The sequence below is a fragment of the Emys orbicularis genome, chromosome 1 (genome assembly GCF_028017835.1).
Source record: "Emys orbicularis isolate rEmyOrb1 chromosome 1, rEmyOrb1.hap1, whole genome shotgun sequence".
Classification (NCBI taxonomy): Eukaryota; Metazoa; Chordata; order Testudines; family Emydidae; genus Emys; species Emys orbicularis.
Genome location: NC_088683.1, coordinates 184,671,722 through 184,697,735, shown reverse-complemented (window position 1 = coordinate 184,697,735; position 26,014 = coordinate 184,671,722).

Below are 26,014 nucleotides of genomic sequence, written 5' to 3'. Positions count from 1 at the left end.
ACGGAATGGTGGGACCGCATAGTGCTGCAGGTCTGGGATGAATCCCAGTGGCTGCGCAACTTTCGCATGCGGAAGGGGACTTTCCTTGAACTGTGTGAGTTGCTGTCCCCTGCCCTGAAGCGAAAGGACACCCGGATGCGGGCAGCCCTGACTGTCCAGAAGCGAGTGGCCATAGCCCTCTGGAAGCTCGCAACGCCAGACAGCTACCGGTCCGTCGCTAACCAGTTTGGCGTGGGCAAGTCTACCGTGGGGGTTGCTGTTATGCAAGTAGCCAGGGCAATCGTCAAGCTACTGCTATCTAAGGTAGTGACTCTGGGAAACGTGGAGCTCATCAGAGATGGCTTTGCCGAGATGGGATTCCCAAACTGCGGTGGGGCTATAGATGGGACTCACATCCCTATCCTGGGACCGGACCACCAGGCCAGCCAGTACATCAACCGGAAGGGCTACTTTTCCATGGTGCTGCAAGCACTGGTGGACCATCGGGGACGTTTTACCAATATCTACGTTGGATGGCCTGGCAAGGTTCATGACGCTAGGGTGTTCAGGAACTCTGGTCTGTGTAGACGGCTGCAGGAAGGTCTTTACTTCCCGGACCACAAAGTAACTGTTGGGGATGTGGAGATGCCTACAGTCATCCTCGGGGACCCTGCATACCCGCTAATGCCCTGGCTCATGAAGCCCTACACTGGCGCACTGGACTCAGGGAAAGAACTATTCAACTACCGGCTCAGCAAGTGCAGAATGGTGGTGGAGTGTGCTTTTGGCCGTCTCAAGGGGAGATGGAGAAGCCTACTCACTCGCTGTGATCTCAGCGAGACCAGTATCCCCATTGTGATAGCTGCTTGCTGTGTGCTCCACAATTTGTGTGAGAGCAAGGGGGAGACCTATATGTCGGGGTGGGAGGTTGAGGCAAGTAGCCTGGCTTCTGATTACGTCCAGCCAGACAGCAGGGCGATTAGAAGATCACAGCGGGACGCGCTGTGCATCAGGGAGGCTTTGAAAGCCAGGTTCCTGACTGAGCAGGGTCTCCAGTGACTTTTTACTTTGTGGACACAGATGCTGAACCTGCCCCCGTTTCTTTACCCAGTTACAGTTGACTATCCTTCCAAGTTACATACCCCCTTCCCCACCTTCCCAACAAATAAAATCTGTTCCGTTTTGTTAATGAACAAGGTTCTCTTTTTTACTGTTTTCGCGGGAATGTTTTAAACCGGGGACGCAGACTGTGGCGGGGGGCGGGCTTAGTGTTTTGATGCAAATGATGCTTCTAAAGTCCGGGAATGACAGGCTCCGCAGTGCTGGATTGGTTGTTTCAACGCAGCCTGCCAGCAGTCCTGGGCGGGACTGCATGTATGTGTCGGCCAAGTGACTTTCTGGCAGGGGGCGGAGGGTAACAGATCCCCTGCTGCGTGGCTCTGTGATCCAGGATAAGGACCGCGGCATAGGATCTCTAACTGCCCTCCCCCGCCACAAAGTCACAGATCAACCCCCTCGCACCCCAGAACATGAAAACCGCCTCCCAGACTGACCAGGGTAACTGGTGACTGTACTGTGTATGTGTCCTGATGCTGGACCTGCCCCCGCCTCTATAGCCTGCTACAGGTGACTGTCCTGTCCAAGTAACAAACCCCTTCCCCCCCTTCAGACAGAATCCCCTCCAAAAGACACTCTCGGAAACAGTACTTAACAGAAACAGATGTTTTATTATGAACCGCACATGAAAAGGGGGGGGAGGAAACTTGGACGTGGGCTAGTGTGAGATGGGTAGGAAAGGACTTTTCAAACTTTGGAATGAGAGCCTTCCATTGCTGCAGCAGTGTGTAGGGGCCGACTGAAAGTTTTAACGGCCCTTGCCGCCCCTCCTTCTTTGTACTTTTGGTGAGGGGGGTGTGGGACTTGGTGGCAGGGGAGGGCGGTTAGAGATAGACAGCAGCAGGGCTCTGTCCTCCTGCCTCCGGTCTTGCAGAACATCCACTAGGCGCCGGAGCGTCTCCGTTTGCTCCCTCATTAGTCCAAGCAGGGTTTGAGTAGCCTGCTGGTCCTCCTGGCGCCACCTCTCCTCCCGTTCCATGACTGCTCTGTGCATTTGTGACAAGTTCTCCCTCCACTGTGTCGTCTGGGCTGCCTGCTCTCGTGAGCAGTCCATAAGTTCATAAAACATGTCTTCCCGCGTCTTTCTCTTCCTTCTTCTAATCTGCGCTAGCCTCTGGGAGTGTGATGCCAGGCTGGGTTGGGAGACAGTCGCAGATGTGTCTGTGGGAATGGGAAAAAGGGAGTAAATTCCTGAGACAGATAAATGAAGTTGCTAACAAAGAACATAGTCTTTCTCTGTGAACAACACCATGCACTGGACCTTTCACATGCGCACTCAGGACAAGGTCGAATTTTCGGCCCTCACCTTCTGTGTCTGGGGTCCTGCAGTTGCGATCAGAGACGCGTTGCAGGACACCTCTACTTCTGCTTCAGGAAAACATGGTAAGCCGTAGACTTGTGGCAGCTTAAAAATGTAATAGTAGCACTGGGCTCCTTTCGCACTGAATGCAAGGCCACTCTCTGCTGGCAGCAATCAGGGAAGCATGAGCTCTGCCCCTGTCCCACCACCTCGCGGCTGTCCCCGGGAAAGCTCCCTGTATGCTGGCCCTCTGCCGCCTCCACCGCGTGGCTGTAAAGCAGTCCCAATACTAACATTCCCCTCCCTAATTTAAAGCAGGGCGTCATGTGTGACATTACACTCATGAGGATCTCGGAGACCGAGAGGGGAAGGATGCTGCGTGAGACCATGCAGAGGCCTGGGCCGTATGCCGCCTTGCTGTGCCGCGCACTGATCCCGAACTACCTGATGGACTCATGGCGTGGGAACGTGTGTTACCACGGGGGACCGAACAAGATCGCCCTGCCGTGGAACCTCATGCACATGCTGGAGCGGTACCTCCAGGAGAGCTATGCCGAGCTATCCCAGGAGGACTGTCTGTCCATTCCCGGGCACATTGACCGTCTTTTCATTTAAGTTCAGCATAAGGGACTACAGAGTGGAGCGTCCTGTGGTGGCCTAATCATGAATATCCGGACATTACTTGATTTTCTATACATAGTTAGGAGTAAATAGTTCACTAAGCCAACTAAATCATGAACAACAAATTACTAATATAGTTAATATTCCTGTTTTGTTATAAATAAAAGTTTCTATGTTTAAATGAGTGACTGAAAAGCCCATTCTTAACAATATAAATATTCCAGTTATGTTTAAATGAAATGTTGAGATGTTTAAAGCACTCACTGCTTGATCCTTCCCCTGATTCGGTGTCCGGGGTAACGGCTGTGGACGGTTGGTAGGGGATCTCGGTAAGGGTGATGAAGAGCTCCTGGCTGTCGGGGAAATCAGCGGTGCAAGCGCTGTCGACTGCCTCGTCCTCCTCATCTCCTTCCTCATCTTCCCCGTCAGCTAACATTTCCGAGGAGGAACCGGCCGTGGACAATATCCCATCCTCGGAGTCCACGGTCACTGGTGGGGTAGTGGTGGCGGCCGCACCTAGGATGGAATGCAGTGCCTCGTAGAAACGTGATCTGTGGGGCTGGGATCCGGAGCGTCGGTTTGCCTCTTTGGTTTTTTGGTAGCCTTGTCTCAGCTCCTTGATTTTCACGCGGCACTGCGTTGCATCCCGGCTGTATCCTCTCTCTGCCATGGCTTTAGAGATCTTCTCATAGATCTTTGCATTCCTTCTTTTGGAGCGCAGCTCTGAAAGCACGGACTCATCGCCCCACACAGCGATGAGATCCAAGACTTCCCGATCAGTCCATGCTGGGGCCCTCTTTCTATTAGATTGCACGGCCAACTCTGCTGGAGAGCTCTGCATCGTTGCCAGTGCTGCTGAGCTCTCCACGCTGTCCAAACAGAAAATGAGATTCAAAGTGGCCAGACAGGAAAAGGAATTCAAATTTTCCCGGGGCTTTTCCTGTGTGGCTGGTCAGAGCATCCGAGCTCGAAGTGCTGTCCAGAGCGTCAACAGAGTGGTGCACTGTGGGATAGCTCCCGGAGCTATTACCGTCGATTTCCATCCACACCTAGCCTAATTCGATATTGCCATTTCGAATTTAGCGCTACTCCTCTCGTTTTCGAGGATTACAGAAGTCGAATTTAAAAGAGCTCTATTTCGAACTAAATAGCTTCGTGGTGTGGACGGGTGCAGGGTTAATTCGATGTAACGGTGCTAAATTCGACATAAACTCCTAGTGTAGACCAGGCCTAAGAAGCCGGTTTGGTTTAATGCAATTTGTCTGAGTACATGGACTATTTCCCCTCCTCAACATAGCCTTAGGAAGTGAAGAATTTTAAAGATGACCCATGACAAGTTTTAACTGGTTTTCTATTGGGTTATTTACCACACATTATTATTATTACCCAATAAATCCTATGTACAGAGAGTATTTATGAAGATAAATACATATGATGAAATAATATTTAAGTTACTGTGTAACAGACTTGACTGGTATTCTCGATAACTAGTTATTAAGGACTTTTTAGTGTTGCAAAATATTTGAACAGCTTCACATTTCTTATCTTGTGTAACCATAAAACCCAAATTGTTGTTTTCCCCACAGCTGCCAAGATCTTATGGGGTGCAAGTTGTAATGTTGGGAAGCACCACCATTTGAGGGTGAACAGGTATGGCAGTTGATGCAAGATAGTATGAATGATTGGAATAAGGGCAAAGTGGATTAAAAAGGGAGATTACTTTGTCAGGAGGCAGAATTTTATTGTTCCATGCTCACCTTCAATGGGAGTTTTGCTTTACTAATGAGTCTGCAAGACAAGGTACTCATGTAGGAACTAAGTTTGTTTTCAATTACTTCTGTGCAAATGTAGTGAATCTGGATTCAGACTGATGTAAATGAAAGCAGAATTTGGCCCACAGCAGTTATTTTGGTTGAATTAAAAACAAAATGCTTAAGAATCAAATCTCCAGTTCTCATTTGCAAGAATATTCCATTTAGCATTTTTGTTTTTTCAGTGACATTTGGAAACAGGTTAAAGCAACACTGAGGAACAAAGATTTTTGCCTTCCAGTAAAGTCACAGCCATCACATTTCTAGACTTTATCCACTAAATGAAAATAACTTGGAATTTTGCACAATCTAAAAATATGGTACAGTGTCTCCATATCACACATCAGTTACCCATTTGTTCCTCAGTGGTAAAAAAAATTTAATTGCAGCCTTGAAACTGAAAACTGAAAGATATAGAAATACGGAAAACCAATCATTTATTGCAGAAAGCTGAGGGCATTTCTAAAGTTCAAGAAGCTTTTCAAAAAGGTAAAATGAATGTAATCTTTAGGGGAAATGTCAATTTTATTCTGGGCAACGGCAGTCAAAACATGAGGGATTTTAGATGGAGTGGTTAAGGAATGTACACTCAGAAAACTAAAGGAAGTAAATAATAATACAGGAAAAAGGTTAACATCTTGACATTAAATTAGGGTTTTACTAAAACTCATGGTATATATTTTTTTATAATTAGGTGCCGCTGACTAGTGTGGCAGGTAATGAAACATTAAGGAAAGAGTAGATTCATCTGTCAATCTTTTGGTTTGGTATTGCTCTGCAGGAAACCTGAATGCGCAGCCTTTTGAACTGAGTTAAATAGCTGTGTGAAATAAAACCCTTTTACCTTCAAGTTACTGTGATGGAAAATATCATATGCAGACTGGCTTGTTTTGTTCCATAGTATTAGTATGGAAAACTGAAGACCAGGTTTCAAACACTGGCCTCTCTTTGTGCCCAGAGACACAAATAAATGCATGTACAAAATGGTTTAAGTACTGCTTTGGGATCACAATCAAGATTCATGAACCTTTAAGGACAGGTCTACACACAGATTTTGTACCGCTATATCAATTTCAGTTAAGGGATGTGTTTTTTTGTTTTGGTTTTTTGCCTAAATAATTATCACAGCACAATCCCTAGTGCTGGTGACGTATACCAATATAAGTTGTTGTCCTTCCCATACGTGAATATTCCTCACTGGAGGTTTTTAAGAACAGGTTAGACAAACACCTGTCAGGGACAGTCTAGGTTTACTTGGTCCTGCCACAGTGCAGGGAGATAAACTAGATAACCTCTCAAGATCCCTTTCTATGCTATACCAAAATAAGCACTTTTATATTAGTAAAACTGTGTCCTCATACAGGGTGTTGTACCACTTCAACTATAATGGTATAGTTAAAACAGTACAACTTGTGTTGTAGATAAAGCTTAAGGACCAGTTTTTCAAAGGCATTTAAGCACCCAACAATGCAGATAGGTGCCTAGTGGGCTCACTATTCCAGTGAAAGCACATTTAGGGAGAAAACCATTATGCACCGGTAAATTAATAAGTTTTGTGGTTGCAAAAATACAGGTACAAAAACAGAGGCCAAGCTAAGGAAAGGCTGAAAATATGACTTATAAATGGATCTAGCTACATTTATATACCTTAGGATTCCTTGTCTCATTTTAGAAAGGGTAGCACAGAATCAGAGCCACACAGAGTGTTGCTGTGTTTTTGTCTTTTTGTGAGGAAAGGGGAATTCTTTTTGAAGTAATGCTTTTGCTTCAGCAAGTTAGCATAGTGAATAATGATAAATAGAAGCTGAACTGCATTCTTTCTGTTAAAATAAATGAATGTGTACTTCTTATGTATTACATGTTACTTAAAATATTCAGAAATAATTTAGTTAAATAAATACAGGCTGCTTTTTGACTGAGGGAAAGATTAACTTAGTTTATTCAAATGCATTCTTCTTGTCCTTGCTCCATAAAATGAAACTGTTAAAAGACACAAGTGCCCATTATTTATTTACTTACTGTACACTCTACATTGATTTGAGTGGGAGTCTAATCAGTTCCATTGTTTGTAATAACCATTCAGAAAACTGAAATTTAAAATGTCTACTCCTGACAAGTTTCAGAGTAGCAGCCGTGTTAGTCTGTATCCGCAAAAATAACAGGAGTACTTGTGGCACCTTAGAGACTAACAAATTTATTAGAGCATAAGCTTTCGTGGGCTACAACCCACTTCTTCGGATGCATATAGAGTGAACCATATATTGAGGAGATATATATACACACACATACAGAGAGCATGAACAGGTGGGAGTTGTCTTACCAACTCTGAGAGGCCAATTAAGTAAGAGAAAAAAAAACTTTTGAAGTGATAATCAAGATGGTTCAGTACAGACAGTTTGATAAGAAGCAAGTGTGAAAATACTTACAAGGGGAGATAGATTCAATGTTTGTAATGGCTCAGCCATTCCCAATCCCTATTTAGCCCTGAGTTGATTGTGTCTAGTTTGCATATCAATTAACTTCTTTCTTTTCATTTTAGAAAAACAGGGGCCAAATTCTTTCTCAATTACACCTTGATACTACATTGAAAACTTTGGATTTGCATACGACAGTGCAAAATCTGACATTTAATGAGTTGTCTTGTGTTTCAAATGCATTTGGACAGTGGATTGTTGAACTGGGTTTGCTGAGCTGTCATTAATTGCACAATATTAGCTGATATTATGTATAACATAAGGAAACTATATCTTAGGTTCTGTTGATTCCCTTGCAGTATTAAGTTGGCTTCAGCAAGCTAAATATTTATCACACAACAGCTGCAGCACAAATTATTTTTGAAACTGAAAGATTATACACCACAAAATATCTTCCAAAATGTGCATCGGACTTATGCTTTCAATATTTTGCTTCAAGTAAAAGAAGAAAATTGATTAGTAATAGCCTCCACTTAGGAATTGGCAGTAGTTTTGTCCTTTGTTTTACAACTTTATCCAACATCATATTACACATTTGGACTCTAGCAAGTTGAAAGGTATGAAGTCACTATCTTGTTTTCTGGGCACCAAATCTCATCCTGAGGCCCAGATAGTGATGCTCTGGAAAAAGTCATTAATTAGCCTAAGCTCTGTGTCCAGGTACACAGTGGTGCTTAGTTAAGCACCTTCAATGAGAAGGTCATGCACTGCCAAGTGTGAACTGTTGCACTATGTTCTGAGCTGCAGATCTCTGAATATGTAGCCAGTTGAGCATCTGAGGTGCTGACAAGCAGCTCTTGTGAATAAATCACACTCTGATGGTATTCTGCCAACATTCAATGTGTCCAGATTGCCAGAGCTGCATGTCTTTAGCTTTGTTGATGGTGGCTCTCTCAAAAAGGAGCAGAGTTAAATGTTGCAGCCCATCTTGGCCAAATGTATGACATTGTGGGCTTTACTATATATATTTTATTATTATAATGGTTATTATTATGACACTAGATTGGAAGACCGATATTATATTTAATAATAGTTCCAAGCCATTTGTATTTCGGAAAAGGGTTTGGATGTTATAATTTCAAGCAAAATTTACTCATTCCTAATAAAATTCTAATTCCATTTACTACAATAGTATACATTACATCCAGTATAGAAATGCATAATGGTTTTCTCCCTAAATGTGCTTTCACTGGAATAAACCTTAAGCCCATCTTTGCTAATGCACACATCTAAGGATATTTTGAGTACTTTCAGTGACTTTGCTTTATACAGTAGGGGTTCATGCTGTGTACATTGTGTATTGGTGTGCAGGTGATAGTTCTAGTGTTTTTGCTACACTTCTCCATGATCCATTTCATTAAAACCATGGGAACATATGGACCTACATAATTAAGCAGTTTTCACATGTGTATTTGTTAAAGATATATCACAAAAGCAAAAGTAGAAGAGGATGAAATAAGGGGGTGAAATCCTGGTCTCCTGGAAGCAACAGGAGTATTTCCATTGACTTCAATGGGGCTGTGATGGGTTTCCCCCAGGGTGCCACTGGAACTGCGGTACCACTGAGCCTTCTGATTCAGCAGCCTGGGCTCCCTCTTACAGTGTGCTGTGTGACAAGCTGCAGACCTGCTCCTACACTTTCACCAGCATTCACACAGGCAGGGACACACCCAGATGCAGTTACATGCAGGCTCTCTGACCAGCCATTGCATGATCCAACAATAGAGAGGCTACAGCCAAGATAACCTCCAGTCCCGTAGGCATGCATGCCCCCACTGGAGTATAAACCTAAGATTATACCATCTTGCACTGCACAGGGAACTGTACAGCGTAAGATCATAGAGTTCACCCCTCCGTCAATGTGGAGAGGAAATGCAACAGCCCCTACTCTTTGAACTAAGATTCCCAAGCACTTCACTCCAAACTTACTGGTTTAGATTAAAACATAAAATAATTTATTTACAAAAGATAGATTTTAAGAGATTATAAGTAATAGCAAACAGATCAAAGCAGATTGCCTAGTAAATAAAACAAAACTGCAAACTAAGCCTAAGATATTAGAAAGATAGGACATGAATTAAATTCTCACCCTGGCTGATGATACAAGCAGGCTTGCAGACTCTCAAGGCCCAAGCTGCACTTGCTTTGCAGCTTGGAATCCCCAGGTTTTCATATACAGGCTAGACATCCCTTTAGCCTGGTCCAGCACTACCCCCAGTTCAGTCTTTTTGTTCCTTAGGTGTTTCCAGGAGTTTTCTTGTGTGGGGAGTGAAGAACCACATATCATGTCACTCCCTGCCTTATATATCTCTAGCATATGGTGGGAACCCATTGTTTTAAACTTGGTTCCCAGACCAGTTTGTGGAAAAATACAGACATCCCAAAATAAAGACCAGAGTCATCTTGCTTGGTCACATGCCCTTGCTGAGTCATAGCAGCCATAACTGACAGGCTGTCTGGAGCATTCTCAGGAAGTCTTACCAAATGGGAGATAAACTTCTCCTAAGGCCTATTGTTTTTCCTAGTGGCCCATTACCTTGAATAGGCCCTTCAAAGCCAACTATCTAGACTGGAAGCATTTTGCCTACTGGGTGTCGCCCAAGTGTAACTACATTTGAAATACAGATACATAGTCAATATTCATAACTTCTGATATAAAAATGATACATGCATACAAATAGGATAATCATATTCTGAAAATCATAACAGTACCAATGACACCTCACATGACCCGTCTTGTACAAATGCATCATAATTATGCCATAATCATATCATAATATCACTATGAAGAATATGGAGTGCAGTGTCACAGGGGCCATGATGTAAACCAAGGAGGGAATCTCATTTTCATAATTATTTTCCTTATTATTCAGGAAGGGTTATAGTGGTACATAATCAAATCTGAGAAACTAGAATAAAATATCAAAAGTGATTAAGTCACGATGTAGATTTTTTCCTTTGCATATTTTCATTCTTTGAAGAGAAGTGATTTGGAGTTTTGCAAGCAGAAAAAGAACTGGGTGTTTTGGTTGCTTTATTAAAATTAGGTGAATTTAAAAATCACTGAATGGATTTGTATTTACAATTGAGTTCTGAAAAAAGTTTTGATCCATGGCTGAGACTTTGTGTCAAGTTTCAGTCCTGATCAATTTTTTACTGATGAATTAGAACCTCCCAAATCATGTCTGATAAGGAAAACTGCATAGTAACCTTAACTACAGTGCCTCAGATACAATATTTTAATAGATATTAAGTGACATCCAACCTTGATAAAGAGGCATAATAGGGAATTGTAGGCTGTCACAGGGCCTCACACACTCTTACAGAGGTTTGCCACAGTTTTATTTAGTGTCTTATACACCATCACCACAAGGCTTTGCCTAAGCTTCAACATACCTCGAGAGAGAAAGGGGAAAAGTCTCACTGATCCTGAGCTTCTTTGCTTTCCTTCCAGCTTTCCTCTCTGCCCTCCTGGCTCCCATTTAACAGTCCCCAGCTGACAAGCTGAATCCTCTTGTTAATTGGTTAATCATGAATCCTAATCAATTGTCTTCCAATATGGCCTTACAAAGTGCACAGAGTGATAAGCCAGCTCTAGGCTACTCTCACTCTGCCGCATAGGCTCAGACTGCATTAGGCAACATTAACTTGTCAACAAATTAGGCAAGATTTACTAGACTATTTACTCTGCTAATCAATAAAAAATGAGAGGTTACCATAGCAACTACCATATCACAGGTGTAGCTCTTATATAACCTCTGGGATACAAGTGATTTTTCATACAATCCTGACAACTTAACTGGTATTCTTCTGCACCTTAGGTTTTAACTCGAACAAACAAACAAACAACCAAATATAAGAAATAAAAACGTGCATTCTCATCTAGTTAGCTCCTGCAAGGTGCTGAGCACATTCGAGAGGCATAGAGACACCTCTACTTCTTGTGAAGTCAATAGGACTGGAGATTGCTCAGCTCCTTGAAAGACTGGACCTTTAATTTGTTATGTGATAGTACCTTTAGGCATTTAGAAAAATAAAAGTTTCATCATGGCCAAATCAGAGCTCTGAATCTTTCCCTAAGGAAGTTCTCCCTCCTCCCTCCTTTCTCAGTCACAGTTGATACCACCACCATCCTTTCTGTCACTCTGTCCTATAACCTGGGAATTATTTTGGACTGGACCTCTCTTTATGTCTAAATCTTACCCACAGATAAATAACTCATCTAAGTCCTCATCATCTTGTCTCTTAACTACTGCAATCTCTTCCTCTTCAGTCTTGAGAAATGCAAACTTGCCCACTTATATGTCTTCAAAATACTGCTGCAAACTTCATTTTCTTGGCTCATTCCTTCAACCACAACTCCTCTCTTTGTTCCTTTCCACTGGCTCACTCTTCTGCATTGCATCAAATGCAAACTATTGTCTTTACTTTTAAGACCCTATCTCTATCCATGTTATCATAGGCTATTGTGACACTGACCTCCCCTCTACTCTGCCAACAATTCCAGCCTTCATCATCAACTTGTTACATTTTCAAACAAGCATCTTTGTACTTTCCTTTATGCCACCCCGAAACATGGGAAGCGCTCCCCATAAACTGGAACAAAGCCACCGCAGTGTTCTCCTTCAATTCCCTCCTTGAACTCTCCTTTGCCATGATGCCTATAAAAAACTTGTCAACAGTTAGTCATCTAGTGTGCCGAGACCATTGCCTATCATACTGACTAGTATTGTCCCATTATTTCCTTGTGCTGTCACTGGCTGTTTATTTTATCCACTTATTCTCTCTTGTCTTAGATTGATAACTACTCAAGCAGGGACAGTCTTTGTGTTATGTTTCTGTGCAGGGCCTAGGACTGTGGGGCTCTGATGTAGGATTGGGGTAATTAGCTACCACTGTAATACAAATAAATAAATAGTGATAATAATTATAACAATAGGTACATTGAAGACGGAAAATACACACTGGAAATAAGATGTACATTTTTAACAGGGAGGATAATTAACCATTGGAACAGATAAGATTGGAGTTTTCCGCCCTAAAAGTTATGCTCTAGGAGTTATTTTGGGTGAACTTCTATGGCCTGTGTTATATGGGAGGTCAGACTAAATGATCCCTTCTAGCCTTGGAATCTATGAGAATAGAGTAGAACATATAATATGCACTTTAAAAAGCGTTCATGAAAAACAAGTGCATGCTTAGCAATAAAGTCCTACATGTTAAAGATGTTAAAGTCAATGGGAAGTTTGTTATTGCCATCTAAAGAAAGCAGGCTCAGACCCTGAAGTTGTCACAAAAACTGTAAAAAAAACTAAAAATGTAAGCATAAGCAGGAATTTGCACAACTCAGGAATAGTGTGGGGATTTTGGCTATGGAGCCAGCAGGAGGAGTTTAATTTCTTACCAGACTGTAGTAATTGTAAGCTACACCATATCATATCTAGCATTGTAGCCCTTGGAATAGTGCACCTACATTTGAAGGCTAAGATTTTCAACGGGGGTTAAGAGGGTCAGGAGCTCAGCACCCATTGAAGTCAATAGGGGTTGAGTGCCTAACTCCTTTATCCCTCTCTGTAAATCTCAGCTGAATTTCTTAGATTTTGCTGGTTTTCATCACAACTATTAGATTGGTTAGTTGCAGAGATTTGTGCATAATATTTTGATATTAGGTATCTTGTCCTGTGATATACGGTAATTAATATACTAAATAGTTAAAAAACTGTAGCTAGTCCATCTTGCAAACAATTAGCTAAGTGATTTTCTTTGCCCACCAATTGATACTGGTGTTGGGATTTCTCTCTCCTTATGTATTTATTCTCCTCAGTTCATCTGCTTGTTTGCAGCTAATGAATGGCTGAAGAATAAAGCTTAAACACGAAACACATCCTGAGAGCCTGAGAAACAATAAAGAACATATCTTACCAAACATCAGTCCTATTCGCCATAGCCATGTTATTACCATTGTTCCTCGGAATACAATAACTCATTGGTGCATATTATATATACGTTCTGTACAGATATCAATATACAATTTATACGGCTAATAATGGAATAATCTGATTCAATACATTGTGTGATTCTGAGTGGCATGGAGAACAACATCATTATTCTTTGTATTCCATTCTTAGAGCTAAATTAATCATTTCCACTGTTCTAACACCAATTGTCTATTCATATTTCAAAATCACAGTGTCTGCATTTTAAAAGGTATTGTACTGTATTTGTTTTACAACAGCTGCTTGGCATTATCTAAAGAGGAAAAAAAATTCTGCAAACACATGTAAGACATAAGGGAAGAAACTTTCAGAAACATTTGCTTCAGGCTGAAACTTGACATAAGGAACCAACAATTCCCTGATGTAGCATCAAACTAGACTTAAGAGGAATTATAGAGGGGATTAATATGGCCCAAGATCTCAACATAGGAACATAAGTTTTTAAGCTAAATCTTTCCCTGAATAGAAGATAGCAAGTGGGAGCAAAGATGCTGGCTGGTATATTCGGTGTTAGGTATCCTCCTTTGTTGAGGCAGGCCAAAGGAGGGGTTGGGGAGAACGTCCCATGGAACACACATTGCTGATACTCTGAGCAAAAGCAAAATATATCCCCTACTTTGTGCCAGTTAGTTCTTACTGATGAATGTCTACATATGTAATTGAAAAAATTGAAACAAAGCATTTTGATTAGGTGAACACATTCTGTTTCAACCTTATCAGAGTAGAACATTTCAAAATGACTTTTCATTTGGAAATTTATTTTATCTTATATTATAAATGTGCTAAATATGTGGACAGTTTCCTTTTTCTGTAGAGAACCTGTGGGGACATGGTGGGTGGGCAAGTGAGTTATCCAGCAACCATTCCGTATGCTCTCTTGCTTCCGCTGGTTATGTGTTTGTGCATGTGTATGTGTGTTGGGCTGCGGGGGTAGAGACTCTATTCACTTTCTCCTGTGTACACCACCACTTCACCACACAAAAGCTGTACTTAAATCTGGTGAAGATCAGTTCTTTACAGAGACACAGTAGCCTCTTACCATAGTTAAGATGGCAGCTAAATTTGTGTTCAAACCTGATTTGTGAATCCCCTTTAAAATCCACACACACACACACACACACACACAAAAATCAGATCAGGATGAAAACTAGTAGTTCAGGTCAGGGACATTGGTAAACTTGGTGGGAGAAAGTTGAGGTCAATTAATCAAGGGGTTCCCAAAATATAGCACCTAAAACAGCAGCTCTTTTTCAAAGCTGCCAATAATTCTTAAAATGTTTTTGAGCAGACTGGCAAACAAAACATGGGACATTTCTGGCAGAGCCAGGAATACAATCCAGAACCTTCAGATAGTGAAGCCAACTCTCATCCACATAGCCACATGCTTTTTCTGAAAGATTAGGCCAAATCTTTGTTTTACTATGAGGCTACTCCTGTATACCCACTTCTACAAAGCACTGTGACACAGGCAGACATATTTGCCTAGCAATTAGCTGCACACATTGGAATTTCTTGTAGTCAGCACATGGGATAAATATGGCAGATGCCTGCTGGAAAATAAAGAATGGACTGTAGCTAATGCAATGGATTGGACCCCAAAAGAACTGGGTTTGTGCTTCTCTTGTAACACTAATGTTCCTTTGGAGGATATATGGGACGTTAGGATCCACTTCAGCAGCACATTCTTAATTTAATCACATGCTTAAGTCTTACGGAAGTCAATAGGACTTAAGCACAAGATTAAATGCTTTGCCAAATCGGGGCCTTTATGAGCATTTCCTGGTTTCCTAATATTTGAGTTTTGGATTTGAAGCCGCACATTTCAGAAAGATACCAGAGTACAGCAGCAATCTTTACTCCACTTTGACTGAGGTTTTTTGGTAAATTAATCCATTTAGTACTTGGTTCTGATCTCTGTTATTGTGCAGTGAGTTTGAAGTAAATTGATTTCAAAGGAATTTATTCTGGGTTTATGCCCATGTCAATGAGATTAGAATTCTGTTCTGAGAAACATTGGAGTACAATATAAATAAATAAATAAATAAATAAATGATAACTTTTAGCAAAATTCTAAATTATTATATTTATGGTTATGCAAAGATGGCAAGACTGAAACCACTGGAAAAAAAGGTGATTATGTAGTGCAATCACAATAAAGCTATCTAACCAGCTGTAAAACAATAAAATGAGATCCAAGAAAGAAATATATAAAGTTAGTTATACAAAAAGGGATAATCAAATAAAAAATATAGAGTGGGAAAATACTGGCTCCTATCAAGTAATATCATAGCAGGGAAGGATAGTGGCTTTTGTGGATGATTAACTGACTATGAATCAATAAGTTAATACTGTTATAAAAAAGTGATTGCATTAATCGGAATGTCCCTTTTAAAACAAATGGAGTACTTGGTGTTTTCTACTGGGCACCACATTTGAAAAGAAGCAGACAAAGTAGAAACAGTTTAGATGAAAGCAAAATTTTAAGAAAAGGTTTAGAAAATAAAATCTTCTGACAAAAGTTAAGGAAATGAAATATGTAAAATCTGGTGAAAAGACTGACAGGATACTTGAGAGGATTCTTTAAACCCAGAAAGGGAGGTTACAGAGAGGACAAATATCAGTTGCAACATGGAGAGAACAAGAAGAAATGGGCTTGAAATGCAGACAGGAAAGTTTATATTAAGCATTAGGAAAGAGTGTATAACAAAGAGAGAGGTTAGACAATAGACCAAGCTGCCAAGAAAGGCTGAAGAATCAGCACCCCTGGAGTTATTCCAGGCTAGACCAGAGAAGAGACTTTCATCAGGTATGCAGGTTAGCACAGTGCACATTAGCAAGATCCTATGCTACTCTCCCCGACCCTTTGTTTTGTAACTTGCAAGTAAGTTTTTAAGTTTTTAGCAAACCCCTTGCAGTTCACTGTTATTTCCCAAACAAACTCCTACTGCATCCTTCTTGCTTCCTTCTTTCCCCAAACGCTTCTAACCCTTTCACTAAGAGACAGCTGGAGAGTTTTCATGAATTCTACAAAAGCTCTCCAACTTCCTAATACACAGCATCCCCCTGAAGAGCATTCACCTCCTCTAACTACAAGCAGTAATAGTGTAACAGACTTGTACCTCTATTTTAAATATTATTAATTATTATATATTACTAGATATTAGAAGCCCCCCATTTGGGATCAGGGCCCTGTTGTGCTACATACTGTACATCATATAATAAGAAGACAGTCCCTTCCCTAACAAGTTTACCAGGGCCGCCCAGAGGATTCAGGGGGCCTGGGGCAAAGCAATTTCGGGGGCCCCTTCCTTAAAAAAAAGTTGCAATACTATAGTAACATGTATTTGGAAATGTAAAAAATAAACAGTGAAATACATTCAAAAATTAATTTTTAATAATTTGAAAATACACAAAATACATTATTTAAAAACATTAAATGCTTTAATGGTATGTATACATTTGCAATTACATAATGGGCTGTCGCTGGGTGATGGTGATGGTTGGTGCCAATGGGCTGTTGCTGCCTGGGGGTGGCGCTGTTGCCCAGGGCTGGGTGGGGAGCTGGGCTCTCGGTCAGGGGGTGCCCGGTTCACAGGGGCTGGGCTCAGAGCTGGGGGTCAGGGCTGTGGGGGGATGGGGTCGGGGGGTGCCCAGCTCAGAGGGGCTGGGCTCGGAGCTGGGGGTCAGGGCTGTGGGGGAGGGTCAGAGGGGTGTCTGGCTCAGAGGGGCTTACCATGCTGCTTACTCCCGCCTCCCCCCTCTCCCATAGCCTCAGCGCGCCGCATCCAGGAGCGGCCCTGGACAGCGCTGCAGCGGCGTGGCTCCATGGGACCTGAGCTCCCACCACTCGGCCCGGAGCCCCGCCCCCTTACCATGCAGCTCTGAGTGGGAGGAGCTCAGGCCCCACCGGAGCCACGCCACTGCAGCGCTGTCCAGGGCAGCTCCTGGACGCGGCGTGCTGAGGCGCTGGGGGAAGGCGGAGGCGAGCCTCCGACATTCTCGTGGGGGCCCCTGTGGGGTCCGGACCCTGGGGCAAATTGCCCCACTTGCCCTCCTCTTCCCCCCGGGCGGCCCTGAAGTTTACAATCTGTACCAACCACTATGTCAGCAGTTCAGATCTGACCTAGATAGGTAGTGACATACATTGCCATTTGGTGGATGTTTTTTAGCTTGTTTGAAATGGTTTAGTGATCTCAGTCAAGGTCCTTTTTAACATGTGTCCACAACACAAGACCTACAAGTACTACTGACTAGACTATTCACTCATCTGTTAGTGATGGTATAGTAATAAAGAAATCAATTCTTTATGATACAAGAGGTCAGACTGAATGATCCATTACCTGTCTGTTCCTCTATAAAAGGGCACTACAGTGTTTTACAGCAATGGTCCAAAACACTATCATTTACAAGACTGACATTGAAGTGCAGAGCTGCAGTTGAAAAATTTTCCGATGGAATATTTTAGTTTAGTTGAAAGCAAAACGTTCCATGGGACATGTCATTTTCAATCACATTTCATTAAAAAAATTTGAAACAAAGTATTTTGATTAGGTGAACACATTCTGTTTCAATCTTATCAGAGTAGAACATTTCAAAATGACTTTTCATTTTGAAATTTATTTTATCTTATATTATAAATTATCATTTAAAATAAAAGTCAAAATTGGAATGAAACACATAGGTTTGATCAAAATGGAATGTTTTGATTGACCCAAAAAGTTTTTCAATAACTTCAGTTTCATGAGAAATTATGAATTTTTGATGTGAGAATTTCATGAGGGACAGAAATTCCAAGTTCTGACCAGCAGAGTTTTGGGCTATTACTGCAGAACACTGTGGTATTTTATTTAGGGTTTTAACTGGAATGACCCTATCATTTAAAATGGTTTCAAATGAAAAACTAAACATTGTGCAGGTTCTCCAGGTAGTGGACTGATCCCTTGTATTTTTTTTAAGTGTTGGGCTATTGATATTTACATTACAAACCATTAGAAGAAACTACTCTTTAAACTAGGATTGTTAGCACCAGCATATTCTAAGCATGTAGAATACAGCATATGGATTATACATAATATTAATCAACAATTTATCACAAAAATAAGTGTAAGGACATTCCCGCTTTCAACATCTTCTCCCTTCAGTGAGCCAAAAATGCTAATATCATGACAGACAGGTATTTTCATTTTTTCTTATGCTAAGAAGTGCACTTGGACCCCATCATCCCAAGAGTCTTCTTTCTATGTTTCACAAACTGTTTTAAGTTATGAATGGCCACTAAATCACTATAATCCCTGGGACATGATAGATTTTAACAGCTCCTTAGGATTGCTGCAATCTGTCATGTCAATAACCTTCAGATTAAAGGGTTTTAATCTGATTAGGGCAGATTAAGGGTGCATTGACATGTTAGAATTACAGTTTATCCTACTAAGTAGTCCTGGATTATGGGATTTCTTTTTTTTTTTTTAAATAGTGTTCGAAATGAACATGAATATATTATTTTAAAAAGTGTTGCCATTCAAAATAGAGTTGTCTTGTGCTGTATTAAAACACAAACACACACACCTTAGAAAACGCCACTATGCTAAAATAATGTTATTGTTAAAAACAAATAAACCCTGTCTGCAAAAAAGAAATTAATATAGAACTGTATTGTTACTTTAGGAATAGTCCTGAGCAAGGACTGGTACATAAACTGAACCATACTAACAGTCGTCCGGGCAGACAGTGTGACTCAAACATATATTCTGTGTCACAGGTCTTCTCCTGCTTCCTCTCTGCACCTGATGGGGGTGGTGATTTGCTGTTGGCCTATGCAATATGCATGCACCAGCTCACTGCACTAACCAATAAAAATAAGGGGGTGAAACCAAGGCTTTGCCCACGAACCTCTCCCCTCTCCCCCATTCCCTGCACATTTGCTCCAGGAAGTAAACAGATAGATAAGCTCCTCCTTACCCCTATGTCGGATGACCAGATAGCAAGTGTGAAAAATTGGGACAAGAGGTGGAGGGGTAATGGGTGCCTATATAAGAAAAAGCCCCAAAAATCAGGACTGTCCCTATAAAATCGGGACATCTGGTCACCCTACCCCTATTTGCTACACAGAGATGTAAGAGGATGCTTTCTTACTACCTCCTACTCCCTTGTGCAGACACATAGTCCAAGTTATAGACTAGCTCATAGAGTCCCCCGCCATTCCTACCTTGCCATTTGATGCTAAAATTTTGCAGCACACATAGTACCTAAACTGTGGAGGTGTGGGGGCAAACAGGTGCCCTCCCAAGCAGTAACAATTGGAGGGATTATGCCTGCATAAGGCTTCTATCATGATCAGTGCAATCAGAGGACACATGTTCCCTGGAGGGAATGTTATTGAGGGGACACCAGGAAAACAGGGAGTTAGGCTGGAAGCATCTCAATGACATGGAAAGAGCAGTGCACAGGGTTTAATAAAGTTCTACTTGTTCAACTTAGCAAAGAGCAAAGCTGAAAACAGGTTAATGAAACATGGTGGCAGAAGCTGACCTGGGAGTTCTCTGTAGGGTGACCAGATAGCAAGTGTGAAAAATCAGGACAGGGAGGCATGGAGGTGGTGGTGGTGGTGGCGGCGGGGGTAATAGGTAGCCTATATAAGGCAAGTCCCCCAATATTGGGATGGTCCAGATAATATAGGGATATCTGGTCACTCTAGTTCTTGAAAGTGCAGCAGAGGGCAGCAGGAGCCATAGAACTTGGTCTGAAACGCTTTGGAGCTCTGGATTTTGCAGACATAAACCCAACGATTGGCGTGGGAGGAGGAGTTTGAGCTATACACAGCCATACTTGCAGGAGACAACAGAAGCAGGAAAGTGAAACTGTTATTGTATTTTACCTTATTAAGGAACAAGGCAGAGAGGTCTGCACCACTCTGAAACTCACCACTGCCTTAACCCTCACAGCAGTTCCAGAAGCCCTGGGGTCCTAATGCTCCTCAAAGCAGAACAAAACTGTAGAGCAATTCATGTTTTTTACTAGACACCATTCCAAAGAGGAGGGGATAGACCCTTATGTTACAGCCTTATGCAACAGGCTGCTACATGCAATTCTGGGGTCTTGACAGACTCCTTGATTTGATATAGGATGATCCCAAGTGCTGCAGACTGTTATCTGTGGGAGTGACTGCTCCTGGAAGGTAATCTCACATTAGACAGATACTTAGACATGGAGTGTGCAGCGGATACCTCAAGAGAAAGGGTGAAAGCCCCAGGCAGCACATCACCCCCAGAATTACATGCTGTGGGTCAACTGCAAAGAGGAGAAAATGGCCACGGTTCCATACCCATAGCAAGATGCATTTACCATAGGAGACAGCATGAATGGCTAAAGGAGAAGGGCCCCACACGAGGACAGCATTGCAAGGAATGTGACAAGTTGAACCATGTTTTCAGTGTGGACAAGAGCAAAGTCGAATCCCAGAAAGGTTCAGTCAGACTTGTACAAGAGGGGGGACAACACATTAGACTGCAGTGATTAGGGTTACCATTTGTCCGGATTCTGCCGGACATGTCCGGCTTTTTTGAGTTAAAAATAGCATCCGGGGGGAATTTGTAAATGTCCGGATTTTCCCCCAATGCAGAGCGTGCGCGGCTGACAGGGCAGCCAGCCGGATCTTGCCACTCGCAAGGGGCTCTAGAGCCCCTCCTCTGCTTCCCCTTCCTCTCCCGTGCAACTTGAGATCACTCCTCTCCTCTCTCTCCCTCCCCCCCCCCCCCCCGCATTCGCAGATCGCCGGCCGGCCGTTCGCATCGGGCCTCCGGCAGTCTGGAGCTCCTCCCCCTGCTCCTGCTCCCCCTCCCCTGCTGCCCGCTCCGCAGCACTCTGTTCTGAGCGGCACGGTAAGGGGGCCAGGGGGTCGGAGAAGGGGCAGGGAGGTTCTGGAGGGGGCAGTCAAGAGACAGGGAGCAGGGTTGGATGGGTTGGGAGTTCGGGGGGGGCGTCTGGGGGTTGGGGGTGTAAGGTTTTGGGCAGTCAGGGTACAGGTAGGGGGTAGGGTCCTAGGGGGGCAGTTAGGGTGGGGGGGCGGTCTCAGGAGGGGGCAGTTAGGGGACAAGGAACAGGGAGGTTTTGGTAGGGGCTGGGGTTCTGGAGGGCAGTTAGGAGCAGGGGTCCCAGGAGGGGGCAGTCAGGGGACAGGGAGCAGAGGGGTTTAGATGGGTCGGGAGTTCTGGGGGGGGGGCAGTTAGGGGACAAGGAACAGGGAGGTTTTGGTAGGGGCTGGGGTTCTGGAGGGCAGTTAGGAGTAGGGGTCCCAGGAGGGGGCAGTCAGGGGACAGGGAGCAGAGGGGTTTAGATGGGTCGGGAGTTCTGGGGGGGGGGCAGTTAGGGGACAAGGAACAGGGAGGTTTTGGTAGGGGCTGGGGTTCTGGAGGGCAGTTAGGAGTAGGGGTCCCAGGAGGGGGCAGTCAGGGGACAGGGAGCAGAGGGGTTTAGATGGGTCGGGAGTTCTGGGGGGGGGCTGTCGGGGGGGAGTGGTTGGATGGGGCGTGGGAGTCCCTGGTGTCTGTCTGGGGGTGGGGGTGTGGATAAGGGTTGGGGCAGTCAGGGGACAGGTGGGGGTAGGGTCCTAGAGGGCCAGTTAGGATGGGGGGAGGGTCTCAGGAGGGGGCAGTCAGGGGACAGGTAGGGGATAGGATCCTAGGGGGCCAGTTAGGATGGGGGGAAGGTCTCAGGAGGGGGCAGTCAGGGGACAAGGAGCAGGGAGGCTTAGGTAGGGGGTGGAGTCCTGGGGGGCAGTTAGGGGCAGGGGTCCCAGGAGGGGGCAGTCAGGGGACAAGGAGTGGGGGGGGAGGGTTGGGGGTTCTGCCGGGGGTGGGAAGTGGGAGGGAGTGGAAGGGGCAGGGGCGGGGCTAGGGCAGGACAGGGGCGGGGCTAGGGTGGGGCTCCTCCCGTCCTCTTTTTTGATTGTTGAAATATGGTAACCCTAGCCGTGATGACATCATGACTCTTTTCTTGAGTCTGAGAGCATATCAGGTTCAGGTTGTTGGGACAGGAAAGCAACAAGGGACAATAACAACTTCCATTCATACAACAATGTTAATAGGGAAACACCTTGTCAGATTTCAGCGGGATCGTGGGGCCTCCTGCAATGTGATTCATCGGGTGAATTGGACTTGAACACACCCATTACAAAGGGCAAGCACACACTAATAATGCACAATGAGAGCATAATGCTGCCTGTAGGAAAATGTGATCTGATAGTAACTAATCTGAAAAATAACAGCTGGTACCAACTGAAGTGTGTGGTGATGGATGGTAAGCACCACAGACCCCTCTTGAGGAATACAGACATGCAAGGCATTGAATCCATTAACATGCTGCACTATTTCCCAGTCTCAGCAGTGAAGCTGTTGGAAATCAAAGAGGCTACAGAAAAGGACATCCAACTATAGGCAGTCAAGAGAGTGATACTAGCAGTGTGGCCAGAAGACAAAAGCCAGTAGGAGCAAAATCATATTTTCAAATTAAAGATGAGCTGAGTGTGCATGGAATCATATTTTGAGGACAGAAATCTGTTGTCCCCACCTCATTATGTAAGGATATCATGCAAAAAATACATGGCTCACACTTGGCATTGACAGCTGCCTTGGATGGGCTCAAGAATGTATTTACTGGCTGGGAATTTACACAACTCTGCTCCTTTATAGAAGGGTGTGACATCTGCCAGTTGTGTGATAACTGCCAGCAGAAAGAGACTCTCCTACAGGAAATGCCCACCTGACCACAGGAAAAAGTGGGAGCAGACTTATTTACTTCAAGGTAAATCAGTACTTGATAACAGTGGATTACTACTCAAATGTTTGGGAAGTCAATGCCCTGCCTGATACTGAAGCAAGTCAATATGTGGCAAACTGAGGGCCACATTGCAAAATATGGCATTCCAGACCATGTATTCTCTGACACTGTAGCCCAGTTTGCCTCGGAATAATTGAAGAAATTTGCAGGGAAATGGGAAGTTTGACTATCACACCTCTTCCCCAGCACACCTACAATAATAATAAGGTGGAATCTGCTGTGAAAACTACTAAGAGACTGTTACACAAGGTTGTTTCTTCTGGTTCCGACCCTTGTTGGCATTTTTTGGCACACAGGAATACCCTATCACAGCAGTGCCAAAAGAGTCCAAATGTAAATACTGAAGGGATGAAGGATCCAAACCCTGCTACCAATGAGGAAAGACCTGTTGCAGCCAGAAGGATGGGGATACTGTTAAGAGGAGATGGTGTGATGAAAGGGGAATGTTCTTAATTTTTGTCTGAATATTGTGCACGTGCCTCAGTTTCCTCCATATGTTATTCAAGTATCTAGGTGGTAGGACAAGGGTGTGTGATCGTTATAGAGATCCCTAGGGGGCAGGTGTGACTGCTGTCTGGCTTCATGGGCACAGATAATGGCTGACAATCTGTATTTTGGCAACTGATGGCCGTGGCCCATCCTCTGTAAGAGCCAGCTGGAGGTGTTGGAGAACAAAGACAGAGGTAGAGGCCTGTTTGCCTGAGAAAGAGACAAAGGATGGAGGAGGAGCAAATGGGCATGATTGAGGGTGGCCTGCTGAAGCGAGTCAGTCTCCTGGTTTGGGACACTGGGGGAGAGCCCAGGGTTCTAGATCCCCCCCAAGATGAACTTTGCTGTATCTTCCTGCTTTCTGTGCTAACAAGAACTGTTCTACGCTGCATTCCAGTTGACTAATAAACCCTTCTGTTTTACAAGGCTGGCTGAGAGTCACTGCTGACTGCAAAGTTCGGGTGCATGACTCCTTTGGGAGCGTGTAAGGCTTCCCCAGATGTCCTATCGAGGTGGACTCACTGCAGGAAGCTCACGGTGTGAACAGGGGTGCTGAACACTCTGAGGTCAGACCCAAGGAAGTTTTCTCTAGTGAGAGTGTGCCCTGAGGGGTAGTCACACTACCAGAGAGACCTCATTCTCAGTGGTTCCAGAGCACCAAGTCTGTGCACTCTGTGACAGATGGTCAACAGTGAGAGAAAGTAGGCACTACAGTACAACAGTTCAGCCAAGGGCCTACCTCCTGTGAGGATCTGAGCCCTGAGAGAGACACCAGAAGGAGTGCACTAAAGGAGTCGTGAGGGGTGCAGTGGAAATCAGGTCATATGAGCTGACTATGCAAGAGGAGCAAGTGATCCAAAGGAGCAGGAGGCAAAAGGCACCAGACAACACCCGGAGAGAACTTACAGAGAGACAGAGCCCTCCAAGGCTAACCCCACAGGAAGGGAGGAGGCTCCACAGAGAGAATTTGCTACATTTGGAGACAGGTGACAAAGACAGGCCATTTCCAGTGTGGGTGCCAGTTGAGGAGACCAAACTATCTCGAAGATTACATAACCAGCTGAGTCTGTGGTAAAGACAAGACTCCAACTTGACTATGTGCTAACAACCTCTGGCCAAAGAGACAATAATTTGTTTTAATGTTTATATTAAAAGGTTTGTAAAATAGGAAAGATGCATCATGAACAGAGGAACTGGAGTCAGAGAGCTCATGTTCCTTTGAGGGACTGTTATTGATGGGACTCAAGCATATGTGAGCTACAAGAGGGCATTCAGAGTCTATTCCTTTAGGATTTTAACTATATATTTGTGCCCTTTGTTTGCTTACGTTGCCTTATGCACGTGACGTTTGTTTTCCAATATTCTTCACCATCCACACAGAGACAATGAGGCTATTCTTCCTTTTATGCAGAAGATGGAATCAGAAAACAATAAATGTTAAGTGATATAATTTCTCGCTACAAATAAGGCTTGCCAGACCAGAGATCATCTAATTTTGTCATTCTCCAGCTGGTAGAAGGGTTCTATCTGGATAGCTCATGGCATATGATGACGTGGATGCCTAAATAACATGCTTGACAGGAGTATCATTTCCAAGTTTTTTAACAATTAAGTCAAAATCTTCCCTCATGCACATAGCACTTGAGATTCTGTTTCTGCTGTTGTGGATCTGGTTGTGGTTATGGGAGGGCTTTGAAAAGTCACATTGCCCTTGCACAAGGTCAATGTTCAGGCAATAGTTGGGGCCATCTCTGGGATACACACATACAAGGTTCAGGATCCCTTCCCCGAGCTGACTGACAATCACTGGACTCCATAGGCATGATTCTCCTCTCATTTACACCTGTGTAAAATTATGAGTAAGGCCATGAAAGTCAATGGAGTCAAATCTGGTATAACAGAAGAATCAGTGTTATGCTCATACAAAGCACACAGGATCTTTTCGGGGTGGGTGGGAAAGGCAAATAGGCCGTATTTATTGAAAATACAACAGTTAGCATATGCTTTTCAGTCACACACACACACACACACACACACACACACACACACACACACACACAGTCCTGCCAGTTGATGTTTATAGTTACCAGTCTGTTGTAGCTCGAGTCAATCTAATGGCCAGTTAGATTGAGCACAAGTGTGGAGCTGGGCTCTATCGGTCGCGATCCGATGCTCCGAGGCTTTGCAGGACTGAACCCAGAGTTCCATGGCAAAACACCCAGCTTTATAGTTGTAAATTCCCATTTGAGTCCATGCATTTTGCAATGTCATCCTGTAATCATTAGTCCTTAAGTTGTGTTATCATTTGATGGTTATTGTCAGGTTTCCCATCGTTATCTCCTATTTGTTGTCTCGCCTTCGGGGGTGCCTGCCTCACCTCCGAAGTAGTCAATG